Genomic DNA, 21946 nt, shown 5'->3' with positions numbered 1-21946 from the left:
TGACATAGATTCACCACGGTGTGTCAATATTATTTTCATCCAATTGCCCGCACAAGTTTGGACAGAAGAGAGAATTTTATTGTGACAATTACTAACTTGCAAGGTAAGAACTCGTGCCATCATACGCCTTGTACGCACAGAAGTAGAGCAACTCCCGCCAAGGTTGGTTGCCCTCCAAGCAACGTGCCCTTACGGCCTTAACCTTCTCCGCACACCCCCACGGCACACCGCACACGTAGCACCAATCAGACGCTCGAGGACGTGCCAGTCGTGCCACGCCCACAGAACGAACGACAGCGATTTTTCGATCCGCGTCCGCCGACGGCACGAGCCGAGATCGACCGCTGTGCCCGCTGACTCCGCTCCTGCACGCACTGTTCGGGCGCCGGGGCAGGCCGGGTGCATGCACGCGCTGCCCGGCCACGAGGATCCAGGGGGCCCCAAGGCCTCCGCCACTACCGTCGCGCGTGCATGGACGACGGGCCCATGCCCCTGCCCGCGTCGTCGGCGGGGCGCCTCTCAACCGGCCGAGGAAGCCGAACCGGCCGGCAGCGCGCACGGCGTGGCGAGATCGCGTCGGATCCGCGGGGATTCGGGGCGGCAGCGCGCGAGCTGCCAGCGTCTCGCGCGTGTTGCCGTCGGTGGAGGGGATGTTTCTCCGCGCCTTTCGCCTGGGGGAGATTGCCGAGGGTACGTTCACGTACGTCGTGACAAGACGGACGGCTTTCGCTTTCAGATCCGCCGGATTCAGCCAGACCGCGGAAAAAAAGGAGAAAATGCGGACGGACGCACGTCCGATCTTGAGTTGAGAAGAGAAATAAGGGCTGTTCGTTTGTAGAGCTCTGTAAGAATTTTTGAAGTTGGGTGTTTCTAGTTTTAAAAATTTGTGAAGCTAGAGCTACGAGCAGTGGCGGACTCAGGGCCCGGCGACCCTAGGTACCCGCCCGGGCTCCATCCCAACCCGCCTCTTTACCTCTATATCAACTATAAGTAAATTTGTGACTTGGACCGGTCAAATTTTGAGCAAAATCTAACTTGTACGGGCACGGCTTGCACCCAGCCTAGGCTCCCTGAAATCTTTGGATCCGCCACTGGCTATGAGTATATTGATGGTGTTTAGGTGAGTTATTTCATTTCTATTTTATTAAAATATGGATGATTAAATTACTTTATCTTAACTTACAAACTTAAAATCTGATGTGGAGACGAGAGATTGAGTCTTGACAAGCGGGACTTAAATCTTGACGTTGTTATTAGGGAGCGTTGCAAACGTACCTGCAAGATGGTTGCAGAAAACGACGAGTCTCTAATCAGATGGGTGTTAGCTTCAGTTCATTACTGTAGGAGTAGCATCGTCGTTCGGATCACGACTTTTGTTAATTCATCTTGCGAAAAAACCATGTTTTTCATGGAAATTTTAGTAATAGGTAGCTGGATATGAGAATCTTGTTTTTTAAAACAATATTGAGACTCTTGTTTGGCTAAAACTAGTTTCGCAAAAACATAAACGGTTTGTATATATTCCCCATTCTCTCTCGCACGGAATTTTTACTTGTGATACAATAGTTTTTCTTTCCCAGAACATGGTTTGCAACAAACAGTAAGCATTCTGAAAGCTAGTGGTTCCATCAAACGAGATTATCCTAATGTACCGCAGGCCACACGGAGCATTACAATTTTACAAGGTATATAGCGACTAAGCATATGAGCTTGGATCTCACTCACATTCTCACCCTGTAGGGGTTTTTTTGATAAAATATCCTGTATTTTTTTTTACCAAACAATATATATGACATATAAATCTGACAATTACCTTTTATTATTATTATTATTATCGATTCTAAAACTGCATAAACCACAAATGCTGAGAGACCCAAGAACAACACAATCAAAAGTACAGAGCGAATCAATGAGACAATAGCTGCATGACTTGTCATCTCATTGGTTGAATGTGAATTGCCTGCAACAGTGCATGAGCATCTGCAGACTGCAGTCGTCCTTGGTACCCGGCGAGAACGATCAACAGTAGTGATCCGTATGATCCCATCTCAGCAGCATAAAAACGCAACAGGGTGCATGTACAACCCCGTCCGTAGAAAGCTCCATTTCGAGGCAGCAGGACCTGAGCTGGATCACAGCTACAGTACTGGAGCACGCTGTGAGTCTGTGATTGTATTAATCAGCTGCAGTAGCAGGATGATAACACTGAAGTTAAGCTGTACCCTGAGATCGCACTCAAGTAATAATCACTTGATCAGTGTCTCAACTCTAGCAGTGGAGTGGCTTTTGCTTGGGGACGAGCGTTGGCTTGTTTGGTTGAGAATGCCGTCGAGCGTTGTGTCTATTCGGGCTCCAACCCGGGTGCCTGCTTTCTTCTGCAGGAGACGCCAGCACCCATGATGTACTTTAAAAAAGAAGTGGTCTTTACTTCGCTAGTGACATCGCTGGTACCTGACGCCCACTGGGCCCACCACGGCTTGGCCGGAGGATGGTACCACGAGCACCGGGACGTGTCGAGGAGTCCATTTGGAGTGGAGACAGCAACATGCGGCTGCGGGAGAATGGCCGGTAGCGGCTATGGCGGATGGCTGTGAGGATCGGTGATAATTTAAGAAGATATGAATTGGGATATTTAGAATTTATTTGATTTTAAATATAATATAAGATAAATTTATATTAAATTTTTTCAAATGTGTTTTAAATTTATCTAATATATCTATTCTATCAATTAAAGCGTTTGCAACGTATTAAGAAGGTAAATTGTAAGTAAGTAAATACGGAAAGTAAATAAGATAGATAGAGTAAATTCAGTACAATTTTTTTTATGGTATTAATAGTATGAATGTCACCCCTAGTCCACATTTGAGCTCTACTAAAGATATACTCCCGATCGGCACCTGATCACGGTTATTAAACCAAAGTCACAAAAATAAGATCTCAGCCTGGATAAACCACCAAACCATCAAGGCAAGGCCTCACCACAAGCCCCTCTTTCGATCCCTTTGCCGTCGTGATTTCTTCGGAGCTTGAGCCATCAAGGCAAGGGTCTCCTCATCCTCATACATATGTATTATCACCGCTTCACACTGAGTCGGAGAGTCAACAAGTTGCCGACGAGTCACCAAGACTCCAAGGTGACAACGTACCTCTTGGTACACGATTTGATCACTCATTGATCCACTCTCTAGACAACAATCATTTAGCAACACTCTCTATAGGCCTATAAGTACTAATCACTCACTAATCTTGTGCTTAATCATCTTGGATGCTCACTTTAAGCACTTTGGTGGCTTGAATATTTTCTCAGATGTATATGGACTTCTCTGGATTTCAGTAGCATGCCACACATTCAAATGACTGAGTGTAGAACTATTTATAACCTCAAATTCGCGCACTAGCCGTTAACCAAATGGCTAAAAAAGTTGTTAACGCCGGATGATCCGGTGAGAACAGTGGTACTAACTCCGAATCATCTTGTGAGTACATCTTCAGAAACTAGCCGTTGTACTTTCACTCAAAGTCATCCTGAACACCGGACATTCTGGTGTATACTTCATCCCCATCACTGGATTATCCTGTGAGTTATCATAAGTCATACTGCGTCTCTTCTTTGTGCAAAACACTCCGATGTAAACCCCTAGTGCACTTCCTCTTAACACCGGACCATCCGGTCAGTTCATCTTCGCTCTTTGACACTTGGAATCGCTTATGCAAGAAATGCTCCGGTGAAACCTCCGATGCACTCACTTCCCACCATCGGACCTTTCAAATCGTTGCTCTCCAATATTCAACACTTGCAACTCTCTCTGCAAGAATTGCTTCGATGTATTTCTTCCGTTGATCACCGGACTTTCCGGTGAGTTCAATTTCTTCTGTCCCAAACCAAAATACTCCGGTGAGTACCTTCTTCATCAACACCAGACTATTCAGTAGCTTCTTCAGTTCTGCTCTTCTCTGCAGATAAAGCTCTGGCGCTACACCTTACTGAGAACACAATGCTCCGGTGAGTGTAAACTTTTCTGCACCAGACTATCCGGTAAGGCAAATCTTCCTAGAACTTCTCCAATTCAACCAAACTTTATCTCGACTGCGGTGGCTTCTTCATGTATTACATCTATGAGACCTACTAATATATATTCTTAACAAATATGTTAATCTCATTGACTATATTATCATTAATCACTAAAATCATAATTATGGTCTTATAGGGTCATTTTCGCTACAATGACGATAGTCGAGCTCTGATGGCAGCGTGCTACGGCGAGGGGAGGAGGGTGAGAAGGGGCACTGGAGGCTCACCTGCTCGCGAGCGACCTCGTGGCAGGGTTGGCCTGTACGGGGGATGGCCAGAGCAGGGCGGTTGACGGACGGGGGAGCTCGACGGCTGGTGTTGGAGAAGAAGGCAGCGCACGGTTAGCTCCGATTGGTGAGGGGGTTCAGGGAGGTGGTGGACGAGCTCGCCGTGGTTTGTTCCTTCGGTTCCCGGCGGCGGAGAAGGCAGCTGGATAGCGGAGAAAGCAGGGGGACGGGTAGGACGACGAGCTCGTCCACGGCGTCGCGTGCTCTCGCCGGCTGGCCAGCTGTAGCGATGGAACGAAGAGGAGAGAGCAGAGGGCGGCGGGCTGTAGGCAGGCAGGGGGAGGTGGGGAAGAGGAGAGGTGTCAGGTCGAGTGGCAGCGCTCGGCTGGTGAAGGAGGAGTTGTAGTGGGTGAGGTGCGACCGTGAGAGATAGGGAAAAAGGGAGGGGAAAGAATTAATAAATTAATCTAATGTGTAGGGTCCATAAAACTTGTACCGTGAATAATAGTTAGAGTGTTATAGGGACCATCTTTTATGCTATCTTCATTTATATCTATAAGTGATAGCTATAAGTTTATAGCTAACAAGCTAGCTTTACTATTGAAGATGCTCTGATGCTGCCTCTACCGGCAATTAGGTTCTTGATGAGTGCCATTCCTCTGCTCCAGGATTGTTTGACAGGGTATGGGGGTGGCGTCGGCTGACATTGACCGTCAGGTGGCGACAGCCGAAAGGCAAGTGGAATCGACGCAGGCGTGCAACCATGCAACGAACTCCTTTAATCGTCTTGTTTACATGCATGGCAGGGGCCGCTCTTGGTCGTGGATGATGGGTCGTTTCTGAGCTCTGACAAGTGACAACAGCTACGTGCAACTCTCTCCCGAGTGACTGTTCATCTAGCATTCTGTTGTTGTGTTGTTGCAATGAAGCCTTTTAGGCTAGCTTGCGGTGGAGCTGAGGGAAAACGATCGAGAACGGTGCCAATTGTACTTGTGTCTATCGCATCGTTCCATGCAGCAACGTCGATGGTTCTGAGAGTGAGGACGGTAGCAGCAGCAGCAGCAGCACTGTTTCACTATCTTGCATTGATTCCCTCAACCTACTGCATGCGCCCAATTAGATGATAATTCAGTGCCTGCTGAGATCACCAGACTGACAGACTCCCAGTTCATGCCCACTGGTTGGCTATCTCTGCCATGGTTTTTTTAAGGACTACAGAAACTCCTACTGTAAATGAAAAGCTTTATTAGGAAAAAAAGTCGTAATAGCGACACTGTACAAGCCCAAGGGCAGAGCGCGCTGCTGACGAGAGGACAGCGGTCAAGGGGGAAAAACTAAAAGGAGACTAGACTATAGTCATGTTTGGTACGGCTTTTTTTCAGGAGCTTTTATGAGAAGCTTGATGCTCCGAGAATTTATTGGTTGGCGAAGGCAGTTCGTTTAATAGTTTTGTTTTTTCATACGGTTGATGGTCTATTCTGAGTGTAGAAAGATTGAAATACTTCTATCAACTATGATGACTTATTTATTGTTGGTTTAGTAGAGACATTGCCGTCTAATTACTTTTTGATTTACATGTTGGCACAAATTGTAATTCAAATATTGAAAGTAGTAAAATATATTAATAGTCATTATGTAGTTCATCACTCCCTTCATCTGCACCAGTCTCAATAACAGAGTTCAACATTTCAGCAATCTTTTTCCTAACTACATGTTTAGCGGTAGACGTTGTAGAAGATACGCTAGAACTAGCTTTCTCCACAAAAGAATCCATAAGTCGCTTGAATTGCAGGTCTCTAAAATTATTCTTATATTTCTTTGTAGGGATACTTGAATTGTAACTCTTTTCATAGCTTGTTTGTCTACAATTGGAGTGCCAGTAGAGATGTTTTTCTCATTGATAGGTACATATAGACAACATCATCTTCACCAGGCACCACCGCAGACTCATTGGTGCATGTCGCACCATCAAACATTATTTGTAATTCATCTTCATTTTGTAGTAGTATGGATCTAATTTTTTTGCTCTTGGCACGACCTAAAACAACATAGACAAGTTATTTCATGTAAAAAAACAAATAGTGAACTTGGTGTAAAAAAACCTAAAAGAATGTGTATCTCAATCTTGTCTTCCCACCCCTCATTAGATGAATCAACTATAGTAGTTTTAGGATCTCATCCTAACCCGGACGCATGGATGTTCAATGTCTTTCATATTACATACTCACCCTTCAAATAGTCCCACTTATTCTTCAATAGAGAATAAGAGTAATCTCTTTCTGTGCGTTCTTTGAACTTAGCCATTAGGTTAGCATTATTGTTCAAGCAAACATGCGGTATGTTTTTTAGCTAGCACTTCTTCTACACATATTTCGATGAAAACTCTAGTGGCAAATGCATCCCATTTCACAATCATTTTCTTAGTCTTTTCAATTGTTTCTATCTATACAATAGTACAAAACAGATTATGGAATGAATCAATAATCTAGTGTGGTTACTCAAAATCATAACATGAATGTTAGCAGATAAGTTTCTATCAGAGGTCTTCAAATAGCTGAAACACTATCTATTAGTATTGTAAGGAACATTCCAAACAATATTCTAATTAATTATTAAATCGATCATTTACTTAATCATGACTTCAATGATTAATCAGAATACCACTCCGGAGTCCTGACACGTGTTTTGTGCTCAAGATCAGAACACATGACTTTTCAACATATAACATCACAACAAAGATTAACAAAAAACAAGTAATTTAATTATATTATAAGTTTTTAAGCATCCATAATTTCTTACAATTTACAGTAAAAGAGAGCTAGGAGAAGACCGAAACTAATCAACTCCTAGACAAAAAAGAACTATGCAGCAGAAGCTAAAACTATAAATAACAAAAGGAGGATGAAGCCATATGCCCTTAGGCTTCATCACAAAAGCACGACATCTGAGTAGCTGCATACTCATACCCGCAACCACCCTTGGTGGGCGTGAAGTAGCCAAAGACCAGCTCCTCCTCATCGGTAGTACTTGAAAGAGCAGCGTGAGTACAAAGGTATTAAAAAAACTTAATCCATATTGAGAACTTATAGATAACCCTACTCCAAAGATTATGAATTGAGATGTTAGCAAGAATACAACCACATGGTTAAGTAAATTTATATGCAAAAGCAAAATTTGACAAAAATATGTGTGAGCATCTAGATTTAAACAACACAACTATCTAACCCATATCCATCAACTGAACATATATGTAAAAGGAAACATAGTAATAATATCTGTAAAGAACCATCTCAACTTATCAACCATCTCAATCCACATTCGTAACTCTACAACTGTTGTAAATGGACAAAAGTATGCTTATGATTGAGAGCGCGGTATTTTGAAATATTTTTACACCCTGAAGAGGGTACAACTTTACCCACATAACTTAAAGACCATACGACCTGAGTGACCACACAAGTCCACCAAGGGGTACTCATATCAATATTTCCCAATAAGCTCCAACCATTTGAATCAGGCATCGCTCGGTGTGGAGCCCACTTAGGTTAACTCCTAGAGCAATCCCAAGTGTCTCTTACAAGCCCATGTGCTCACACCATTGATGTGCAAGCTTAGATGATCACATCTACAAAGGTATTTGACTTATCTTACCATTAGATCGATATGTGGTAAGGACGGTAAGTACTAGAGCCAACTGCAACAACGATTGATGCTTAAACGACGTAAGCGGTCTACGTGTCCAAGTTCCTCTCCCGATCTACCCCGGAGAACTCTACATCCAGGCAGGAGAAACACTCCTGATACCACCCACATCTCGCATTATCCTCACTACTCTACCAACCAACACCATCAATCCAACATTGTTATCAATTTGACGGTACTTAAAGACTATAGCTCGCGAACGGGGATTGAACCACCGCTCGACTTCTACCGAAGAATCTATACATGGCTAAGCATTTCAGTTAACTTTTAGACTAGACCATCATAAAGTTAAACCCCGGTTACAAGGAGATGGATCACAATTAACTCAAAATGGGTTGTAATGCATCAACATATGTTCTACCTATGCAAGACCCGACATCGACTCAACATCATGCATAACGTACATAAAGCATATTTTATCACATTAGACACATATGATCCAAATTAATGGGAGAACATACTTAGATGCTTGTATTGCTGCTTTGGTGACCGTCTAATGCTACTCACGTAATATGCACAGAATTCTGGTAGATTGGCGTTGCCTTCACCCACACTCGTGTCACGCTCTGATTTTTCATTCACTAAAAAAGAACATGTGCAATGATGAGCATAAATGATGTGCAACAATGTATGCTACAATATGTATAACAATAAGCTAAAAGTGCAAGACATACAAAATAATAGCAAACTTTGCGATCTAAACGACTTCGGAAAGCTAATAGGAGGCCAGAGACTCCGGGTTGAACTCAGAACATCCGGGTTTCGGAGCCTCCAAGTTGTACTCCAGACGGAGGTTCTCGATTAAACATTTTTGAATTATCCCGGAAGGTTCGGGCTGAGTCTAGATATTCTGTGTTAGGCTGGAATGTCTGGGTGAGGCTCCGAACGGAGTTCTCTGCTAAATCTATTGAATTAACCTGGAACCTTCAGGCTATACCTAGAATCTATGGGTTGGGCGGATTATCCGGGTGAGGCTCTGAGAAGGGTGCTCGATTAAAATCTCTCGATTTAACCTGAAACCTCCGAGTTGTTCAGACTTGAGCCTCTCAGTGATTTTCCTCAGTCGATTCGACTCGTATGTTAAATATATCTTACATAAACGTACATATACACTATACAAAAGGTTCTAGACTCAACTTGAACCCTAAACCCTAACGATTTTTTAGCACAAATCATAAGGGTTTTCACTAGGCTACCTGGACTATCCGGGTTGCTGCAAAGAACATTTCTTTGAGGGGAGAAATGGCCGATTTGATTTGCGAGCTTGCTCTATCCAAAGGGAAAAGGTTTTGCACTAGTTTATGGACTCTAAACTTCATCTACCAACACGGCAACTCGATTCCATTAGTTAAACTCATCCAAAGCCTCAAAATCGCTCCTAAGCATCAAGAACACGAAAAGCGTTGTAACTTCGCAACCGAAACACCAAACTCAGAATTTATCCAACTAAAACGTGCATCCTTGACATGGCAGCTTAGGAGGCTCACCCAAGATGCTTTGCCGAGGTTTGTGACCATCGGTGGAAGGTGTAAAAACTCGGGAGGAGGAAGAATGCCGGTACTCCTCGTGCTTCAACCAAGAACACCAAAAAACATCAAAATCGTCTCGAATCCTTCAGGAAAACAAAAATGAATTAGATGGACGAGGAGCTTAGGAGCTAATGATCATGTGAATACCACGCGCGTACCTCGATTTGGCTTCTAGAGAGAGGAATCGAAAGAGAAAGAGAGAGAGAGAGCTTAAGAGAGAGGGGGAGCTCGGGCTGCACGGTGGGAGGGAGGGAGAGAGCTGTGAGAGGGAGGGAGGGAGAGAGAGGGAGTTGGTGGGAGCTGCTGCCCCAAGAGAAGATGAGGTGGTTGGCCACCCATATGGGCCATACATGCTAGAGAAAGAAGCTCGTTTCAACTACGAATTCATTTCTTTCTCTCCCGAATTTTCTTATCTCATCCATTTGACTTAAAACTAAGTGCTCTAATGCTCTGAAACAAAATTATTCAAAATTAAATCTAATACTTATGAAGCATGATTAGGCTTAATTACATAATTATGGCTTCGTGATGTGACAAGTGTGATGGATAAAGGTCACCGACTTACTGCAAGTTTGATCGATCAGATACCATAATGGCTGATGGTTTTACCCATACACCAACAGGCCCCATTTGGAACAAAAATACTTCACAGGATTTCTAGTTGTACCTAGAACTTTGTACAAGAATAATGATTGATCAAGGCGCCATTTGGAACACAGAAAGTTCACAGACTTTCTAGTGGGAGTTGATTATCCAATGCGCAAGAATTCACTGAAAATACATATGGCATGAAGCCATGAACTAAATTTTTGAGACCATGAACGTCCCCAAATCCACAAAGGCGAATGAAATTTTAGGTGCTATTTATGCAAGCATAAGTTTTCTGAATTTTCAATCCATGACAGTATAAAGAAAGTGCCCAGAATAAAATGGAATTTGTGGTGTTCCTTTCCATCAGGGACAAAAGGCTGATTTCGTTTTAACAGAAAAAGAAATTGATCTAAACAAGTTGGCATTTTCCGCCGAATCAAACAAAACCTTACTCAAGGATTTTTCGCCGATGAACAATGAAACAATCAAAACATAGGCACCACTTGATTACCCAAAGCTGATGGTCTAGATCTCTGTACAAGAAGAATGATTGATCAAATGGATTTTCACAATGCATCAACATGTGTGAATCTGAGCACAAGACCTGGCACAACATACTGGAAGTTTGCTTCATACTTGAATGGATAAAGGGCACCAACATACTGGAATGGGTAAATCTAAGCACTAAGACCTCACCTTGTTGACAGCGTGGATGACTTGGATATGTTTGGTTGGGAGGCAAAGTAAGATGGGATAGGGCCATCTCTCAGTCCTCTTTTTTGTTTAGTTGGAGGGATGAGATGAGCCTCTTTTTTGTTTGGTTTAGAGGGATGAAGTAGGATGGTATGATCTTTTTTTTATTTGGTTGAAGGGATAAGGATGAAAAAGCTGGATGTGGTCACTTGTTTGTAGAGTTGTTGAGTTTAGTATATAATCACCTCACTCTATATCTACGCAGGACACACTAAACACTAAAATTTCTCACATAACTTAGGGTTGTAAATCATTATTGAAATTAGTGCATTAGTTTACATGAATATTCATGAATTTTTTTTCTGATTTTTTGGAATTAAATTTATGCCCTAACAATTCAAGCTAAATACAAAAGTTTTCAAATTTGGAGAATTTTTATTTAAAATTTGTAAGACATTGTTGTTGGAACCAATTAAAATGGGTTCTTTGTTATTTATTCTATGAGCATAAAAATTAGTGTGATTTTAGGAGCTTCAGAAGATAAACTTTTGAAATAAAAGAGGGAAGAATGAGTGAATTTTTGAAGCAATTTGGCCAACTAACAGACTGATCCCAGACTCGGGTGGGAGGTGAGCGGAAGACTCGCATGTGAATGGAGATGACTTCTTCCGTCAAAATTTTTAGGATAGATTCATCCCGGATCTAAGGGTATATTATCTCATGACGGTCTATCACATCCCCTATTGACCCTGAACCAAACACAAAAAACAAGGATAGCCCCCTCCCATCCCACCTCATTCCATGAACCAAACACACCTTTGGTATGATGGGGTTGCGGGCTACGGTGACATGGCACAAATCTGAGCACAAGACCAGGTACAAATCTGAGCACAAACCTCCGTCAATCAACAACTCGAGACACAAATCTGAGCACAAGATTTGAGGACCATGAATTAATTTACAACAATATTAGGGAGTGTAAGGTGCCCTCATTCTAGGAAAAAAAAATCCAAAAATAGGTAACAGACGTCACCGTATTTGCCAAAAAAAGATAATATATCAGTGTATTTGTAAATCTAGCACCTGTATTCGGTATCTCAAACACCAAAAAATCAATTTTGCTATTTGAGGCACCGAAAACTTCGTATTCGGCACATAAGTTGCCGAATACTGCACTATTCACCATATTTGGCACCTCATGTGCCGAATATGGTGAATATGGCCGTATTCAGCATCTCAGTTGCCGAATATAGGCCGACTGCTCACGTCTTGTTGGGTCAGTGCTTTCGGTATGACGGTCGCGTCGTGTTGTGTCGTTTTGTTTTTGTCACTTTTTTAACCCACGTGCTACCATGTTTCACTATAAAATGCGAGCGAGCTGGTTTTGTAACATAATTTAGTTTTATCAGGGTATGAGCGAATAAATAAAGAAAAAAGTTGGATGAGTGAGTATGTGTAAATTTGTTTCAATATAATTTTGTCGACATTTTATTATTCATTTAATGTATTTGTGTAGGTAACTTTTTATGGAAGTAACATCAGAAGGATATAAAATCTAATTTGTCGAACAATAATAGTTGTGAAGTACGATTATTATATAACCCAGTATATAACTCACACTAATGCACCTCCTCGTCCCGGGCTGATTCTTCTCTTGACGCGCTGCTGCTACTCCTCACCTCACGCTGCTTCTCCTCTCCACGCACTGCGCTGCTACTTCTCCTCTCCTCTCCTCCCTTTCTCGCGCTGCTCGTCTGCTCTCTGGTTGCGCTGTGGCTCCTTATAACAAAACACGGTAACACGCTCGCATTTTATAGCGAAACATGGCAACGCGTGCGTGCAAAAAGGCAACAAAAGCGAAACGACGTGACCTGCCGCACCGAAAGCACCGACTGACACGATGTGAGCGGGGTCGGCCTGTAAATATGGTGCCATATTTGGCACCTCGAATATAGGAGTTTTCGGTACCTCAGGTACCAGAATCAATTTTTCGGTGTTTGAGGTGCCGAATACAGATACTAGATTTGTAAATATGCTGATATGTTGCATATTTTAGTAAATATGATTATGTTTGTTGCCTACTTTTAGATTTTTTGCCTACATTCTAAGAAGCTGCAAGTGTACGGTGTCTACACTACTACAGAACGGCAAATCAGTGCCGGTTGAAAAATAACTTCACTGCTAGTTTACTGCTAGTTTTTCAACCGGCACTCTTTACTTGGCACTAATAGTTGACAACTATATGTGTCGGTTGCCCACCCGACATAATTGATATTTTCAGAGAATAAAAAAGGAAAAAATTGGTGGTAACAGGAGCGGCATCCAAGCAGGCTCGGAATCATGCTGGCTCGGATGCCGCTTCCCCGCCGCCATTGAGCTCCCTTGAGCCGGCTTGGTTGCCTCCTGCGCCACGGTGCTCCTGCCGCCGCCGCATGCTCAAATGGAACACATCTCATCCGTACAACACACAGTCAAATTCAATACAGCAACGCAAGAATCGACTTATCTTGTTCATACAACACATCTCATAATCAAATTCAATACAACACATCTTGTAATCTTTCCGTAATTGAAACGGAGCAATCGATTACTCAAGCTTATTTGCAATTTAGAACTGAAATCGACAGCAAGCAGCAACATCGCAACGGCATAACACAACCCAAAAACTGATGAACAACATGGGAACGCAAAACATCGATGAATATTGAGATATGTTCTACGCCCCACCACACCCACAGATGATGCACACATCCAAAACGAGCACGAGAAGGAGCGGAGATTGATGGAATCCAAATTCACCTTCTGCCGCTGCTCCTGTTGTATCTCGCTCACCGGATCTCCCACCAAACCGCTGGCAAATAGCACCCCTCCCCTCCCACAGCCCTCAGACCCGCCTCGCGGACCACCCAAAACTACACGCACGGCATTCGCTGCTCCCCCACAACGCCACGCGCGGATCGGGGACATCCGGCAGTGGGGAGGAGGTTGACGCCCGATGGTGGGGAGGAGGTAGGGGAGGAGGCCGGTGTGGAGGAGGCGAAAAGATAAGGTTGGATTTGGATCTGGCATGGGGGAGGGGTGGTGTGGAGGAGGTGAAGAGATAAGGCGGATGTGAGATAAGACTGCAAACAATCAGAGCCGAACTTGAGGCTTTGAGCCAAAATCATATCGATGAAAAAAATCGGGTCCGTCGTCTTCACTGCCGGTTGGCTTTGGAATCGGCACTGAAAATCAACTATCAGTGTCGGTTCGTGGATAGAACTGGTACTGATGTATCAGTACCGGTTTAAGTCATGAACTGGCACTGATAGTCATTTTTAGTGCCGGTTCTTAGCAATTTAATCATTATTCGTGCACAGGAAATTAAGAACCAGCACTGATACCTTTTCAGTCCCGGTTCCTGCACAATCGGCATTAATGAGGCACTACTTATTGCATGTTCTATAGTAGTGCTATGATGCGGTTCTTCTAGTTATTATAAGTAGAATAGGACTGCTAAAAAATCTCCGAGTTACTTTGCTTCAAGATCTCCTAGGACACAATGGCAAAGATTACTATGAAAAAAAGGATGCTAAAAGCCTTCTTCTGCCTCTTGAATCATATTGAAGAAATCCAACGAATGATTCCAAGTTATCCTAATCGAAGACTAGCATCTAGCACTAAAAGTACATTAAAAAATGATATGTAGACTCCTCTATCTCTTGATTGCAGAGAACACAATTGTAATCAACATCCTCAATTCTGAGTTTTTTTTCTTCTTAGTATGTTTCTGGAGCTGAGCCCGTCTTTGAAAAGTAGCCACCTTAATTTTTTTTAGAGCACATAGTAGATTTCCAAATCCCTGTGATGAGTGCCGGAGGAGTTATCGATTTATAAGGTAAGACATAGAATTTGATTGACTGATAATTGAAGTTTCCCCGGCAATCTAACCAAGCATACTTCTGAGTACTCAGATCCTGTACTTGAGCTATGCCATGGTTTTTGCCGATGCGAGCAGGCACACACATCATACCAAGAAAAGATTATACACAGTGGGATCAAGAATTCAACATGTACAGAGTACAGACTACAGACACATTGAAGAGAGGACTGATCGATCCAAGCGAATTGAAGGCCCTGCGAAGCCTTTTCAGAGTGGCAGCTCGTCTGCTTCCGCGTGTCTGCGTGACCAGTGGCTGCAGTGACCAAGCTCAGACAGCCAGACGAAGAAAGAATCCGGCAGATGCATGCATGCGAATTTACGATATGTCTGCGATGCTATTGCTGCGCGCGTTAAGATGGCTGCTTGGCAGGTACCGATTATCTGGACCGTCTATTTATATTAAGATCCATGTTAGAAATTTGATGGAAAAAATATTAGATATGTGAGAAAATTAACTAATAAATAAGATAATAGACCGTCGAGATGGATGGTATATGTATAATACGTTATGAAATTGTATTTCTTATACAGGACGGGGAGGACGATTGATGCACCGGTTTTGAGAGTCAGTAGGCGATCTGGAACTGTGTGCTTTGATCATAGGTGAGAGAAATTGTGGGTGGGTTAGAAAAATACAACTCTATACGAAGTATAGATATACAAGTTATCTCGTTTATCCATCTTTCGTATCTAATATCTATTTATTTATAATTTTTTATTTATTTAATAATTTTTTTCTACTCTTTTAATATGAATCCTAATATAAATGAACGTTAGTAGAATTTTTCCTCTTGTGTATCTGGGGAGGGATCCATTGAATGGCCATTGGCCCGTGCGCTGGAGTGGACCACGGCTCTGGAGGCACGCGCGTCTGCGACGATGCCAATTTGATGCGCAATGGACGAAGGAAGAAAGGATCCATGGGGACGGCTCGGATGAAGGCAATTGGTTACCCACCAATCAACCATGTTCCAAATAATGTCTCCTAGCCACGATTCTTTGTCTGTTGTATGTTGCTCTTTTTTTTTTAAAGACAGCCGTGAGATTTTATTCGTTACTTGTAGAGTTTACATGCGTGTCAACAAAACATGAGGGACATGACGGACTCCTTCCAAAGAACATGCATACTTAGCTAAATCATGAGCATCAACATTTGCCTCCTGTAATCTCGGCTAGGATCATTCAGAACTTGTCTCTAGAATTATCTTCATTTATCTCGCTGCGTTGATTTGGATTACTAGTAGTTACATAATAGGTAGTTTTGAATCATTATTTAGATTATTTTTTATAATTTAGTTAGCTGTGAGTAAATCTGTAATTTATTTTTTAGCTTTAGAACGATCTAATGACTAAAAAATATAAAACTTGTATCTTAGTGTTGATACCAACGGCAAGACACAGAGCTTCATTGCATGCTAACGCCTCCAAAAAATAGTAGGATCAATGAGCCCTTCCAAACCATCGCTCTTGCCGCAACAAAATTCCCTGCTGCATCACGGCAGATGACACCGTTTGCGTGGATCGATCAGTTGTTGTAACACTAGCGCACGGTTTGATTTGGACTGGTTCTGGGCAAATTCGGCCCGGTTTGGCCCATCCAGGTCTCAGGTTTGAGTGGTGAGCCCAATATGAACCCAGCCCAGTCCAACAAACGTGCTGGGTTCAGGTTTTTGGGCTAAAAGTAGAGAGGATTTCAGATATACTAGCCTGATTTTGATGACGTGGCTGATACAACCGCATCAGCACATGCGGGCCCCACGCTTTGCCGTGCGGCACTACGGCAGTGGAAGGGAAATTTCTACAGTCTGACGCTTATCAACACGTTTATTTATATTAGGATTTGTATTTAAAAAATAAATAAATAAATTATAAGATAAATAATATAGGCGGATGGATACCATTTAGGTGAAATTGACGGTCGAGATATACACCATGCGAAGTTGTATTTCACCGACAGTACGAGTGGAAAGCACGAAGATCAAGAGAGAGGGTGAGCGGAAAAAATGGGGAGAGGGACGAATGGCTTCCGCTCCTCCAGGCGTTACTAACTGGACGAGGATACTGAAATCAGTGACTTCAAAGCGCTATGGGCCATTGGTTTCTAGATGGATGTACCACATGCTATGCTTACAGTATATTGTGAACAGTAGATTTAGCACGGTAAAATAACAGAAATGCTACAACACTGATGCTACAGTATTTACAGTGACGATACTATTTATTATCTCGCATTTTACTGTTTCCTCTGACTTCATAAGAAGAATTTCAATCCCTACTAACCCATCACCTAGTACAGAGACTACGGCGGCGGCAGTGGATCAAGCCAGGAGTAGTCGCCCCGCTACAAGGTTCGGCTCGTGCTCTCTCTTCGCACACCCACCGCTTCGTACGTCTCAGGATGGGGTGGTGGGTTTCTTGCACGATCGATCGATCAGTTCCAAGATGATGGGGCTAGGGTTTTGGGTTCGATCAATGTATCGAGTCGTTCTTGACCGCAGCGGGCACATGTTGCGAGAAGCCAAGAAAAGACTAGCGTTGTAGGAGATTTGGTGGTTGTATAGATGTCTGTGATACAATTTGCATGTTGAGGAATGATGTGTCATACGAGGATTTTTTTTTTGGGGGGGGGGGGGAGGATTTTTTCTGGTGGAGTAAAACATAGTATGGTATTTAGAGTTTTTTTTTGTTTGGAACTGAGGGTATTTAGAGTTTAAGAGAGGAAAGAAATGAAGTCGGTATGTACGCTTTGATTTGAAGGGCTCATAAGCTGTATAAATTAAAATCTAGTAATCTTTCTACACTTTTGGGCTTCCATTCCATGAGGATCAGGGCAATTATGCTTCATCTGAACCGGGTCATCAGATGTTGCAAGTGGTGGGCTACTTGTTTTGTTCTGGTGTGAGTGATAAATAGCTTGTGAGAACCTTTGATCAATGTCCAGTGTACTTTATAGTGTGTGCCTCGCTCCTGTGCACAGGTATCCGCTTTCGTAGGTTCTTGGAACTCCTTTATCCCTTAGCTGTCATCAGCATGCTTAGCAATAATTATCATGGGCATCCTGGATCACGAATTGCTTAGGTAATAACTATTTATGTTATGTTGAGAAGCAAAGTAGACAATATCGCAAGGTTTGATTGAGGTTTACATTTGGTATTTCTGAATCTGCTTTATTATTTCTTTCTGCTCAATATACTCACAGTAGGAGCAGCCGCCCTACTACTGGGTTCGGTTCGCGTTCTCTCTTCTCACAAGCTCACTGTAGCGTTAGGTTATCTGTTCTTGGCAGGATGCGAGTTGCGAGATGACGTCATCTTGCGGGTTCAAGGGGCACGAGATGTGGTGCCGTGATTGCAATCGAGTAGGGGTAGCGAGTATTTGTTATAAGGATATCAATGGGCTCTGATCCCCGTTTCTCGATGAAAATTCCCCTATTAGAGGATGGGGATAGAGCCAATTTCTCCCCACGGAGGGTTTAATGGGGAAAAGTCCTCCTAATGGGTATGACGGGGGCGAGGACGGTTCCCCATCCTCCATCCTCGTTTCCCCGTGGGCCCCCGAATATATGGGTTTTATATGTATTGACTTAACCGGTCCACCCTCAACTTAGACCCTAACTCATGGGACGATCCGCTCAAGTGCTTGGTCCAACCATCCCTATTTAACTTAGAGCTCAGCTCATATAATGCTTAGTGGGGACAGGTTCCCCATCGGGTCCCCATTCCCCATGCGGCGACGGAGATGGGGAGAAAATAGTCCCCGCGAGTGAAAATGGGGACGTGAACGGGAAATTTTCTTTCATTCTGGGACGAAGATGGGAAACCATTCTTCAACGGGGAATTCCCCATTGATATCTCTAATATGTTCTAATGGATCGATTTTTCAATATGATGGGCATGGGTTTTGCGTTTATAGTCGTATCAATGCTGGTGCTTATCGAGTCATTCTTGATCATGGTGTTATGCTTATTGCAAGAAAGTAGTAGCGTTGAGGGCAATTTAGTGCGGGCATGTTTGTGGTTTGGGTTGCGTGTGAGGTGCTTTATGGGGATTTCTTATTAATCTGGTTTTTAACATTTGAGGGATTCTTTCCTGGAGGAGTAAACCATGGTAGGGCATTTTTTTAAAAAAAAAACCCTGAGGGTATAGGTATATAGAGTATAAGAGAAGAAACGAAACAAGTCTACACGTGCAATTTGATTTGAATGGCTCATAAGCTTTATAAATTTATTTATTTTTGGAAAATAAGGCAGGAGCTCCGCCACTTAAATTAAATTAGATAAAGGACAAATAGATGGAGCAGAAAGCTGTCCAACCATGCCCAAAATAAATCCGCATACAATGTACAGGAAGAAACACAACTAAAAAAGATTATCCAAAACAAACTAGCTACTGAGCGGTTATGATTTGATGGGCTCTCCTCCACCGATCTATCTCTTGTTTTGCTAGAATAGCCACCTCGTTTGTTATCATTGAAACTGTCTAGAAGATCTGACGATTTCTCTCTTTCTAAATGTTCCACATTATGTATATGACGATTCCGTTGAACCTTCTCTTTTCTTCTTTGTGGAACAAGTTTGACGCAATGGACCACCATTTGTATATGCTCTCATGGGAAGCCATTATGGGCTCCAATTCCAAGAGGACCAGGGCCATTATGCTTCATCTGATCCAGATTATCCGATGATGCAAGTGCTGGGCTGCTTGTTTTGTTGTTGTGTGTGTGATAAATAACTTGTGGGAACCTTTGATCAATGCCTAATGTCACTTCCTGGAAGTTGGAACTCTAGTCAATATTTTATTGTATGCGCCTTGCCCTCGTGTGCAGTATCTACTTTGATCTGTTCTTGGAACTCTCTTAGTGGTTTAGCCCTTAGGTAGTTTGGTGTCATCCGCATGCTCAGCAATAATTGCCTTGGGCATCCTGGGTCATGAATTGCTCAAGTAATAACTGTTGCTGCTGTGTTGAGAAGCAAAGTAGATAATATGACCAGGTTTAGTTGAGATTTACTTGTGTTACTTATTGAATCTCCTTTTTATTATTTTTTCTGCACTATATACTAGCTTCATTGTTGTTCTTGTGTTCTTTTTATTGCAAACTTTGATGCATTTATATTTTTGAAAGATCAATGGTTACTTAGTAATTTGGTAGCTCCATTGTCTTCTTTGCAGATCTATGTCAAGATGAGAAAACAGTACCACTTGATGTGAAATGCACTGATACCGTTGATAAGATCAAGTCTAAATTGGTGCCATCAAGGGGATTGACAAGAGCCGGCAAGCGCTCTTTTTTGCTGGAATCCACTTGGAGAATGATTACAGCCTCACTGATTACAACATCATGGCAAACTCATCTGTCGACCTCTATGAACTGATAGTATGCAAATATCTGTCAAGATCCCCTCGGTTGGAAAGACTGTCAAGCTCAATGTGAAGAAGTCCCAGAATGTTGTTGATATCAAGGCTGAGATCGAACAGAAGGGGGGAAATCCTCTGAATGAACAAATCTTGATGTACGCAGGCCGACAGCTTAAGGATAACCACATGTTAAGTCAGTGTGATGTGAGCAATGGCCAAACACTTCATGTTGTGGTTTGCCCGACTGACAAGCTGTATCTTTTTGTTAATGTTGGAGGTGAAAGAACTATAAATTTGATGTCAAAATGCTGGTATACTGTTGCTATGTCAAGTTGATGATCGAGACCTTGGAGGGTTTCCCTTCATCCACATAGTAGATACTCATGTGCACTCAATCTGGTGGTGATGTTGTGGCACTTAAAGACAGTGAAACACTCCAGAGTCAGTATATCAAAAGCAATGGCATCCTCATGCTACATCTGGGTCGGACTGTCGAGTTCTTCATCAGCACATGGGAAGGGAAGACGTTTAACCATGTTGTTGGATATGTCGGTCACGACAAAGGATGTCATGAAGAAGATTGAAGAGAAGTTGCAAATCAAGCCAGGTATGTACTATGTGCGCTACAGGGGGCGTGTTCTATCTCCAGGGGAAAGTCTTCTGAAGTCCAAGGTCGAGAGTCCGCCACATTGGAGAAGTTAAAGAGAAGTGCAAAGGGGTGATTTTTTTTTCCAAAGAGGAGGCTCACACTCACACACCTCACGAGCGCCTCCGGGGGGAGCGCCAGGGCTCGAACCCGGATCGCAAAGGGGTGATAGTTGCAACTTCCTTTGGGCAAGAGGCAGAACTATGTTGCTTAGTCGCAGATAACTTAGGTAGTGAATTAGACGATGTTTCTGACTTTAGGTTGGGTAATGTCTTGCATTGCCCATCTAGTACTGATTTTGTAGCATCTCAGGCGCAGTTGCTAAGTTTCCTGCAGAAGGAGCAGAGACAGTGCTGCTGCTTTTCTCCACTACTGTTTCTCTTAGTGTAGTGGTTAGTGGATTCTAAGGTTCCAGACTATTGTCCTGTAAATGGCAGTCATGTTATTACTTGTCGGCTTCCTACTGAAAACAGGGATACTTCTGGGTAGTAGTTGTATCGAAGGTCTGAATTCTGTTTGGATCATGGGTCGTCACTTTACTGTTTCTCTTGCACGATCATCACTTCCATTGCTCTTCTTGGTATCTAAGAGTATTTGCTGCTTAGTTATCTGGCCACTGTGTTGGCCTGCTGGCGCCAAATTTACATCTAGCGAAGTGCTTTATGCTACGTTTTCCTCTCTAGGAGAAAAGGGTGGAACCTTTTTTCTCTGAGATTAGAAAAACGAATCATTCGAGTTGCTAAATTATGTAGGAGTCAGCCATGCCCTGCCTCCATGATTAGCACTGCTTGTGGCCAACTTATTGTTCAATTTCCACCATGTTGGTTCCCTATGATTTGTTCAGAAGTTCTTAAATTTTGTGTCACGGGCAAGCCTTACAGATAGTTCATTCGCTTTCAGATTATTCTCGCCAAAAGTCACTGAATGAGCCTATAATGTTTCAATTGGGAAGTATTAATCATTTAATACCGAAGATATCATGGAGAATAGTGCACCATGCATGATGGAACTTGGTCAAAAGTTCAGCTAAATTCGGTCCGGGCATAAAGAGGGGAGACAAGTGCGCTCCATGATGCAGAAGGAGGTGGTGGTCAGGAGTAGGACCGGTCAAAGCCTCAAGGGTATGAAATGGAGAAACAAATTTTAGGTCCTGTTTAGGAAGATTTATGTAAGATTCTATCAACATTATCTATTTTATAATATAATAGTT

The 21946-nt window shown here is 42.8% G+C and overlaps 1 pseudogene; it reads left to right on the top strand.

Moving 5' to 3' along the window:
- Nucleotides 1-403: 403 nt before the first annotated feature.
- Nucleotides 404-20792, top strand: LOC133908055 (polyubiquitin-like; annotated as a pseudogene).
- The last annotated feature ends 1154 nt before the right edge of the window (nt 20793-21946 follow it).

Source organism: Phragmites australis, chromosome 24, assembly GCF_958298935.1.
Source record: "Phragmites australis chromosome 24, lpPhrAust1.1, whole genome shotgun sequence".
Taxonomy (NCBI): domain Eukaryota; kingdom Viridiplantae; phylum Streptophyta; class Magnoliopsida; order Poales; family Poaceae; genus Phragmites; species Phragmites australis.
Note: the sequence above shows the minus strand (reverse complement) of the source record. Positions and strands in the feature narration are given on the sequence as shown.